This window comes from Pteropus vampyrus, unplaced genomic scaffold (assembly GCF_000151845.1).
Source record: "Pteropus vampyrus isolate Shadow unplaced genomic scaffold, Pvam_2.0 Scaffold189, whole genome shotgun sequence".
Taxonomy (NCBI): domain Eukaryota; kingdom Metazoa; phylum Chordata; class Mammalia; order Chiroptera; family Pteropodidae; genus Pteropus; species Pteropus vampyrus.
In genome coordinates, this window is record NW_011888970.1 from 1,520,611 (window position 1) to 1,530,796 (window position 10,186).

A 10,186-nucleotide genomic window follows, 5' to 3' on the forward strand; every position below is an offset into this window, starting at 1 on the left:
AACGACAGTCATTTTATTACGTATCCCCAGGCTCTGGACAGCTCCGGCCACTGGCTTGCTGAGCGAGGGGACAATTCGCTGGTCAGTCCAGCTGTAGAGACGCCGGTGAGAGCACGTAAGGCCCTGCCTCGCCTCGCCTCTCGCCAGGCACCTGCGCTCTGCCTGGCGCCCGGGCCCTTCACGCGTGCGTGTCCGTGGAGCTGAGTGACATAACTCCTGGCCGCTTCGAACTCAGAAAGGAAAGCAACGTGATCAGCGACCGCCCGTTGCGAAAACACCTGCTCTAGAAATACCGAGAAATCACTTAACCTCGGGACCTCGCAGAGTCAACCCAGGGAGCACAGGGCTCTGCGCTCCGCGCGGCGGCGCGCGCGTGCGCAGTGGCTCTTCTGCCCGTCCTCCAAAACCAGGTCCGCCACCCAGAGCTCATTTTCTTGAGGAGTCCTAAACGTGCTTGTGTGCACCCAACAGAGAAATTTTCCGTGTTCGAGTCCATTTCAGCCGACTCGCTCAGCCGTGTGCCTAAGGAGAGCTAGGTGCTGGAGGTGCCCTTCCCTTGGAACCCGGGACGGGCTTGAGTGAGATGACGGTCGCAAAGCGCCTCGCGTCCTAACCGCCGGGTCGATCCGGTCATAACTCTCCATCTTCCCCCTGCCCCGTTTTCCCCTGGCCCGGCACTGCTAGGATCTGACCTCCAGAAGGTGCCAACCACCTGGAGACACAAAACCCGGGAGGAGAGAAGGCACGCGCTCTGTCAGCCTGTGGGCGCCGACACCCGACGTGTGGGGTGGGGACGGGCGCAGGTTTTCTCCAAGGCACATGTTGCATGTCAGAAATCGGGTGACCTCACGGGTGTTTCCGGCTCGCCCTCCGCCATGTGCCCAGGGAGAACCGCGTGCTCACCTGCCCGGCGCGTGGACGCCAGGCTCCTCCACGCTTCTGCCCCAGAGCTGGCCTTCCCTCCTTCTCTGTCATTACTGGCGGCCGTGCGCGTGGCGAGGACACCCACCGAATGGCTTGGTTACAGAACGCAACCAAAGAAAGCTGAGATGTCACCTCAGCTGCACGCGCATGTGACGGGCCCGAGAGCCGTCACACGGGTGGCAGATGGGTGTTGGCTGGGAGCTGGATGGGGCGCCGGCTGGCGGTCTCTGCTTTTCTACTTAGGGGCCTCTGGGCTTCCTCAGGGCACGGTGGTCTCCCGTAGGCAGGCCTGAGGCGTGGTGGTGGCTGGCCCCTTGCAGCGGGCGTGTCCTGAGGGTCCAAGGTCACATCCGTGAGGGTCCTGCTCATGTCTTCTGAGTGTTGCTTCTACCTTTGCGATTGAGGGGGCACATCAGCCAGGCCGTCGGGCAGCTCAGGCAAGGAAAAGGCTGAATTCCAGGAGTCCCCGCACCCCCCAGCGGCAAAGAGTCCGCCTCTTAGCTGCCCCACCCTAAGGGGTGCTTTGAGAGTCCCGCTACAGTATTGCTGAGTTCGAGGCACTTACTGAAGTCGAAAGCTCCCCATCTTACACGCATAGATGTAAATAGACCTTGCCCTTAAAAGTTTAGGTCGTCGGGGGCCAAAGCAGACTCATTTGAAAGGTCTTTTGTTGCACACGCCGTCCTAAGTGCCAATTAATCCTGGTCGTCGGCACACAGCCCGAGGGCAGAGATTCTTGGGTCCCTGTGTCAGAATAACCAGAGCAGTTTGGTAAAAAGTATGGACGTGTGAGCCCTACTGCCGAAGACCCTGCTTCACTGGGTTCGAAAGGGGTCCAGGCAGCTGATCTGAGAAATTACTTTATGTATCATCTTTTTGCAAAAGTAACATATGTACAGGGCACAAAATTCATCCAGACCAAAGACTGTAGAGTGAAAACAGGCTTCGTCTCCCCAGCCCGTCCGTCCACCCGCCTCTGCGCTGCCCCCTCAGGAGTGACAGACACGGTTTCTATGTCTCGGGTACTTCTGCACAGATGACTTAGGCAGGTACATGCATGCGTTTCAATACCCGCGGATATTAGCATGGGCGAGCACGTGTCTGTGGTATACGTGTGTATAGGTGCGTATATATGTGTATGAATATCCTTGGCTTCCTTTGTGGAAGCAGATACATATGTGTCTGTGTCAGGATCTCTGCATCCAGACGTGAATACCTTGCACATATTCCCTCTTCCTTCCTCCGACGGCAGCGTTCCAGTCGCTTCTTTTACTCTTTCATGTTTTGGAGAACGTTCCTTCTATTTCGAGAGCACACATCCCTTTGCATTGCATAGACGGGCCCTTGTTTACGTCATCACGTTGCCCACGGTGTAGGCTGCTTCTGGTCTTTGGCGCCAAGAAATAATGCCACGTGGGCGCCATCTGCTCGGCGCCATCTGCTCGTGGGCGCCATCTGCACGTGGGCGCCATCCGCACGTGGGCATCATCTGCTCGTGGGCGCCATCTGCTCGTGGGCGCCATCTGCACGTGGGCGCCATCTGCTCGTGGGCAAGGCTCTCTAGGACAGAGTCCTATTTCAGTGTCGAGAGGCACGTGCGTTTCAAAGCTGCGGTTGTTTCTGCCTGACTTACGCCCTGGAGTTTGTGCCACAGTGCACACTGCCATCAGTAATGTGGGAGGGTAGCCGAGATTGTCACCCAGCTCGGGAGAGTCTGACATACAAGAGCTTGAAAGCCACGATGGTCGGTCGGTCGGTCGGGGCAAGGCGCTGCTGTCGGCTTTTGAAAGCCCAGCAGAGGGGAGGCGGGAGGAGGCAGACTTGCTGTCAGATGTTGAAGGAAGTGGGGTCAGGGGCTAGCACAGCCCAGCAGGGAGGCCTGGCTCTGGGATGTCACAGGCGAGCCAAGAAAAACAGTTCTGCTTGCTTTCCCAGGGCCTGGGCTTAGGTGTGTGTGGGGGAGGGGGGCAGGGGAGAGGGGCGGCGATGCCCAGAGACTGACTGGCCCACCTGTCAGGACTTCTTCCTCCTATAAGGTGAGCGTCCAGGACACGGTGCCCTGGGAGGGTCCACGCTTGATACCTGAGCTGCTCCAGCTACTGACCCGCTTCAGAGCCGCCCAAACAACAGCAGGCTTCGTAATGGCTTTGCCCGCCTGGCAGGACAGAGCGAGCCTTTTCCAATGTCACAGCTGACAGGTCCCAGGGGGAAGTGGCTATGACTCTTTTATCTGCTGAAAAACATGTTTCCTATTTACAGATTTGAAATGCTAGGCTATCAGGAATGGGCTTCAAAGGAACCCATGGGTGGGCGGAGCGAGTCCGGGTGAGGGTGACACCTCCAGCTGACGATCGTTGAAACTGTCCAATCCGTTAAAGTCTTCTTTCTATTTTTTATATGAATTTAGAATTTCCCATAGTGAAAGATTTTAATACATGTTCCTGGTTAAGACACAGAGACGATGAAATAGACTTCGATTCCTTTGTGTTTTCCGTAAGGACAGTTCGGCAGTGGCGGAGCATTTAAAGGGCCCCCATTAAACAGAGTTGAAAGCTACTTTTACATGCCATCCCCCCCCCCCCAATTTGCAGAACCCTTTTCCCTCTTTCATCTCCGAAAGACAAAAAAAACGTCAAAAACTCCCCTGTCAGCATTCAGATCCCTTAAACTGGCTATAAAATATTTCAAGGTCTCGGAGTAATTTAATGCCCTATGAAAGTAAAATAAATTGTGTACAAATAATTCAATAAGCTCAGGGAAGTGGGGGAAAAAAAAAACATTAAGCATGTCACAGATGGCACCTCCAGGCAGTTTATCAAAGCAAGTTTCATAATTTAACAAAATCATCTTGGCATCACACACAAAAGCCTGCCCGTTTGATCCGCTAATAACACCGCTTAGCACTTGCCGGAGAAGCAGCGCTGTTTCCAGGAATTAGCTAATCAATCATCAAAAGGTATTTTCCACGTGGGCAGGCCGGCCGGCCGAGGAATGCTCACTTGACCCCCACGGAAGTGGCAGTGGAAGCCAGAGGATTTTTCAAGGTCACATGGGGGCCAGAGGTCACAGCCGGGGTCGCAGCTAATGAGTTTCTGGTTTCTCCCGTGCTCCCCTGGCTCTGCTCCCCGTCACGTGGGAGGCCATCGGGTCCCCTCCCAGCTCAGGGCTGGGTCTCGCCTGAAACAGATCGGCACCCGGGACGCCTTTACGCCCATCCAATCCCACCGGGTGGCGTCGGTGGCGTCTTCGTTATGTGCTGTGCCTGAGCTGGAGAGTGGGCTCCACGTGGTTTTTAAAAATTTTCCTGGAGAACAGAGAGCTTTGCTTTTGGCCAAATATCAAAGAAGCCCACCCCTGATTCTCGTTCAGCTGCTCGCATTGGTTTCGGGAACTGTATTTTTAAATTAGAGATGTAGGTGATGCGTAGGTTGAAGAGGCAGCACCACAGAAGGTCTTAAAGATGGAAGAAAAGATGCCCAAGGTGACAAGGAGGTCGTCTGCTCCCGGAGGCTTCTCCGAGCCCCTCCCAGCCCAACCCCGGCACTCAGAGATTCGCCTCCCAGGAGAGGGCGCCTCGAAGCGGAGGTGGCCGCGGGTACTCCCGCAGCCAGGTGACCAAGGACCTTGCCGGGGAAGTAGGTGACTGCTCTGTAGCTCTGAGGGGATGCTCAGGGAGGAGCACGTCGCCTCTGGGTGTTCTCCCCCAAACCAGCCTGGTTGTGACAAAGCCCTCAGACGGACCCAGACCGCGGGGAGTTTATAACCTTCCTGACCCGCGTGCCTCAGCCCTGGCCACACAGGACACGCACGTCGGAGGAAGAGCGAAAAGCCCAGGGAGGACCCGAGCCTGGGGAGCGCGAGGGCCGGGTGTCGTGTGGGGCCGGGCGGGGTGCTGGGACAGAGAAGGGACGTGGGCGGGAACTCTGGTGACTCGGAAGCAGTGGGGTCCTACGACGCACGCTGTTGGGTTCTCGGCTTCTTCATTCGACCGTAGCCGGGAGGTGCTTCTGTGGAACAGCGAGGTTGTGTGTCAGTGTCAGCTCTGGTCCCCCGTCAGCGTGTCCCCCACCTCATGCAGCCAGGTCCCAACGGGCACACACACCGGCTTTGTGACTACTGTCATTAGACCAGAGTTGGGAGAAAGAGAGAAGTGACATAAGTTAGTGCGGTTATCGAGGTCACCTCAATAGCTTAGTAGCCGTCATCGAGGTCGGCTAGCGGACCCTTCGTTTGGGGAAGCGCGGGGTGACATCAAGCGCGCCACGTGTTCCGAGGCCAAACTCAGGGGCCAGAGAAGGCAGCGTCTCCTGGAGGATGCTCCTCGCGTTAAGGTGGTGGCTTGCGGCTCTAAGAATAAGGACAAGGGATGGCTCTCCTGGCCGAAGGTCCTGCTTGGGCGCCGATGGAGAAAAGACACTTAGACAGCCGCTCCGCCCCCAGAGCGGCTATCGGCAGGGCTGGATGGCACAGTGACACCCCGAGGCACTCCCAGGGCTGCACTGGTGGTCCTTGGTCTCGGATTTGTCTAAGAACCAGCGCTGGAGTGGACGAAAGGGCAGGGACCTCGCCCTCCACGCCGCCGGCGGCTCCGCTCGCATCCCCCGCCTCACCCCTCCAGTCAAGACCAACCTCGATTCGGGCCCTTTGATAAAGCGAAGTCTCCTCTGATTTCTCCATAGTTTTGTAGGTTCTCTGTGTCACACGAGCCTTTTACATTATTAATAAAAAGTTTCGAGTTCAGTTACTTTGCTCCTGAATATGAAAGCTCCTCTTTGGGGGACTTTGAAAGGGGCCGGATGCACACTCCCCACTAAGGCACTTGGAGATAAAGCGCGATCATCATCTTCCTTTGAACATCTGGGGTTTTTAAAAATCAAGACGGCCCATGGAACCCGGGACCGTGTTTGCGCTCAAAGGAAACGCTGGAGAGAGGACTCAAACGAGCTCCCCATCCGAACGCGGTCTAATTAGAAGTTTACTTTCTTCAGACCGTTGCTATGGGAACGGCGTTTGGTTCCATGTCTAAAAATCGTCAGGGCTGGTGGGGAGATACCAAGGTGGGCGAAATGATCTGGGAGGAGGCTTGGCAGACGCGGGCCTGCGAGGGGGCCGGTGGGAGGCGGAGGAAGGAGCCGCCTGGCCCGCATTTGGAGAGAGGCCCGCCCCAGGCCGCAGGGTCCCCGTGAGCCGAGGACGCCTCTCTCCTCAGCGGCTCCGGCTCGTACTACACACTTCCTCAAGACACCGACTTCTCTTCCTCGTCTACTGCCACGGTAGTGCCCAGACAAACAGGTTTGGGGTGAATGCCCCGTTTGTTTTCTCACCGGGGAGATGGATTCAGGGGAACGGGGCACAATCAATAACCTCTGGGCCCTCTTCTAGGCCCACGGTCTCCCACGGTCCGTCCCACTGTCCCGCCTTGCGCTGATGGCCCCCCCTCCCTGCAGACCACGTGGTAACGTGTCCCGGAGTCCACGCGCCTGGCGCCTGTCCACAGCTTAGCTTCCTCGTAAGGTGAAGGGTCGCCTGCGCGTCCGAGGACCGTGACGAGGACTGCGTGCGATGGGGCACAGTCGGCGCTGGGGCGCGGGGCGCGGGGCGCGGGGCGCTCTCGCGGTGTCTCTCGAGCTCCGTCCCGCCTCGCATCGCCAGGGCGGCAGGCTCGCGGCTGGGATGCTGGGGACCTCCGGACGCCTGTCTGTTGGGGAGGAACCGGTCATCAGCCTAACTGCCTCGCTTAACCCCCTTTGAGACCGGACCGCGCCCGCTCCGCGACAAGAGCTCAGGAGCCGCGGCCTGGGCCGGTCGCCGCCGGCCACGCCCCTGCTCGCCGTCGGTTTGATCCTCGTGAGGCCCGTGTGCGGTGCAGTCACCCAGTCGCCAGACGAGGCGGCGTGCTCAGGGAGGCCTCCTGACTTGTCCCAGGCCATGGAGCCCGGAGGGACGAGTGCGAACTCAGGGTGCCCAGGGCCGGTCTTACTGTGGACATAAAGTCTCCATGGTCTTGGCTCGAGCGCCTGGGGGAGGGGCGCGGCCAGCGCCAGCCGCATTCGGATGCTCACCGGGTGCGGACGGTAGGTGGGGAATCAGAACCCCGATGAAGGCTGGGGGCGCTGCCAAGGTTCTGGGCCAATTAGAGCAAATTATAGCCTTTCACTCGGCCTGACGATGAGAGGTCTGGGACGAGTCTTTAATTACTTTGTAAATCACTAACTATCCGAGGCATGGCGCTCTGAGGGCGCAAGGCCTGCCTCTCACACGGCTGCGTCGGTCGCTTGCACATGCCACCGTCACCGATTACCTTTCCTGGGTTCAGCTACCGTCGTCGGCCACTAGCTACTGTGCTGCCGAAGTGCATGATTCTGCTTAGGCCGGCACTTCGTCGGGACCCCTGCCCCATGCTTCCTCCAGCAGCACCCCGTAATCCCGCAGCAGGCAGTCTGGCGAGCAGCGCACGCGGGCTCTGCTCCGACAGAGTGCACACTCGGATTTCCTCGCCCTCGTCACTGCCTGGGCTGCGGTTCCAGGGCCCGCTGGTGGGCTCACCGCACGATGCTGCCAGTTCTGTGAAAAATCTTTATCCCACAACAAAACCAAGTCGTGTCCTCAGGGGAAGCCATAGAAACTTATAGGAACATTCAGCAGAGCGTTCAGCTCCACGGCCAGAGACGGACCCTTCCCGTCCTCCGCCAGGCGAGTCCAGCTCTTAACTTCTTTTTCTTTCTTTCTTTCTCTTGTGTTTCTTTTAGCTTTGGCCTCATTTCTAAAGTAACTCTACCCGCCACCTCAATTCTCGATTTCCAGCCTCTGACTTCTAAGGTTTTCTCATTCTGATTCACGAGCGTCTTCAGATGGCTCGCAAGGCACAGACCACACCTCTTTAAGTTCGTCTTTCTGTCGTGCCCTTGAAGTAGGGGTGTTAGTCTTCGCTCTCTCTTTCCTCATATTAAGTTTTGCGAAATACGACCTCTAATGCTTTTTATAATTGAGATCTAATTGACATGCAACATTCCATTAGTCCCAGGCGCAGAAGCCAGGGATTCGTGTTTGTACGCATTGTGAAATGCTCGCCACGATAACTCTGGTTACCATCCATCGCTGCACGTAGTTACCAACGATTTTTTCTTACCATCAGAACTTTGAAGACCTGCTGTCTTAGCAACTCTCAAAGATGTGACGCTGTAGCATTAACTCCAGTCACCATGCTGTAGTCACAACCCCAGGAATCACTTACGTTACACCTGGAATTTGGCAGTCGTGACCCGCTTTGAGCACGTCATCCACCCCGTTTCGACGAGGCTCCGGACGGCAGTGAACGCAGAGGATTTTGCATGTTTGTTCGCCGGGGAGGTGGGCCGATCATTCTCTTTTCTCGTGGTTTTGGTGTCAGGGTTTTGCCGGCCTCGTAAAATGGAAGAGTTTGAGAAGGATTGACATCGAATCTTATTTGTTTTTGGTCGAATCCACCAGCGAAGCCTTCTGGTCCTACACTTTTATTTTTTGTGATTAACTTTTTTTCTCAATTTAGCCTAAAGGGATTCCTAGCTGAGATCTTAGCAAGATGCCCTTGACCCTCCGGAAACCCCACCCCACCCTGCCTGGTGATGAGGTGGGCCCGTACTCACCTCACTTGAGGCGACTTGAGGGCTGCTCCTCCCCATTCTGTCCCCTGTGACCGGCACAATTCCGGGCACATCCGTGGGGCCTGGGTGAGTGGTTGTTACCCAGTCAATGGAATGGCCTCTTCTGGACTTGGTGACCTGGAGGTGCATCTGTGGAGAAGCTACTAATGTTCTGAGCACGTGGGTGACAGGGCCTGGCATGCAGGGGAGGGTTGCCGGCCTCCCTGGATCATCACCGTCCCCACTGCCACGAGCCTCCTTGGGAGTCCGAACATGGGAAAAAGGGGCAGGGAGCTTCCGCTCACGAGGGCAGAGCTCCCCCGGTCCCCAAAGGGTGCGCACGGAATGGGACTCGCTAATGCCGCTGCCCCGTCCAGACTCAGCCCCACTCCGAATTCTCCTGTCATTGTGACGGGGACTTCCCGGGGAATGTGGGAGGCCTTTGGGGGGCTTTCACCTGTGTAGATGTTGGCTCGCCGTGGGGGTGGTGGAAGCTGGCACGGGGGTCGATGGCCCATGAGGAGGGAGCGCTTTCCCTTCTCACCCAGGTTGGGGGCCCCGTTCTCTTGGCTGTGACCGAAGGTGTTCCAGACGGTGTGAGCGCACTCGCCGGGCCCACAGCGCCGCGGGAAGAAAAGGCGCCGCATGAGAATCGGGAGACTCGTCTTTCTCTCCAGGGCGGAGAAAGTCAAAGCCAGAGCATTTACTGCCGGCTGGGACAGTAAGAGCTTGGGGTGTGATTCCAAAGCCACTTTCTACAATGTCTGAGTGTCCCCAACAGTGAAAGAGGGAGGGGAAACGCTCTTCCTTAAATACACCCAGGATGTGTGCACACACAGACACATGCAGACACACATGCACACACAGAGACACACACAGAGACACACAGACACACACAGACGTGCGCACAGAGACACACAGTCACACACAGACACATGCAAACACGCATGCGCAGACAGGTGCATACACACTCCTTGTTGACATGAACCCAACATTCTAAAGTCACAAAATGCGGTGGCTTTCTGCACTGGCCACAGTGTTGTAATGACTGTCTTACTTAACCCTCAGGAAACAGGGGGGAGCAGCAGGGTGGCCCAGAGGTGTCCTGGCCACCAGGTGTGTGCGCCTGTGGTGATTCTTCTGGCCATACAGGTAGGATTGTACCCGTTGTTGGCACAACGAAAAATTAAAAGTTTCGGTGAAAGTAAAGCCCCACCACTGGGACCTTGTGGGACGCTGAGCTCCCGGCCTCCACAGGTACCAGCAGTCGGGGGACGGCGCATGGCAGAAAGGGAGAGACGCACATCTGCCTCTCTCATCCGTTTGCCTCGGGCATCTGGACGCCCAGCGGGCCGGTTCCTTCAGCTGACCTGTTCCATCTCGGGCATGTCGTGGGGCCTTCTGCGTGTCCTGATGGCCTTTTTGCGGGGGGCGGGGGGTCGCCAGAGTAGATGTTGGGAAGTTGGCTTTGTCAGAAACGGATGGGGGCCTCTTCCCGGCCTTTTGATCTCACCCCGAAGGAAGTGGCAATCAAGTGGCAATGGTCTGCAGACTCTGAGGCTGGGCCGTGAAGGACAAAGGGAGGAGGACAGGACGCGGCGCTCAGACGGGACTCGAGGCCAGCGCGGCTTTGAAGGCGG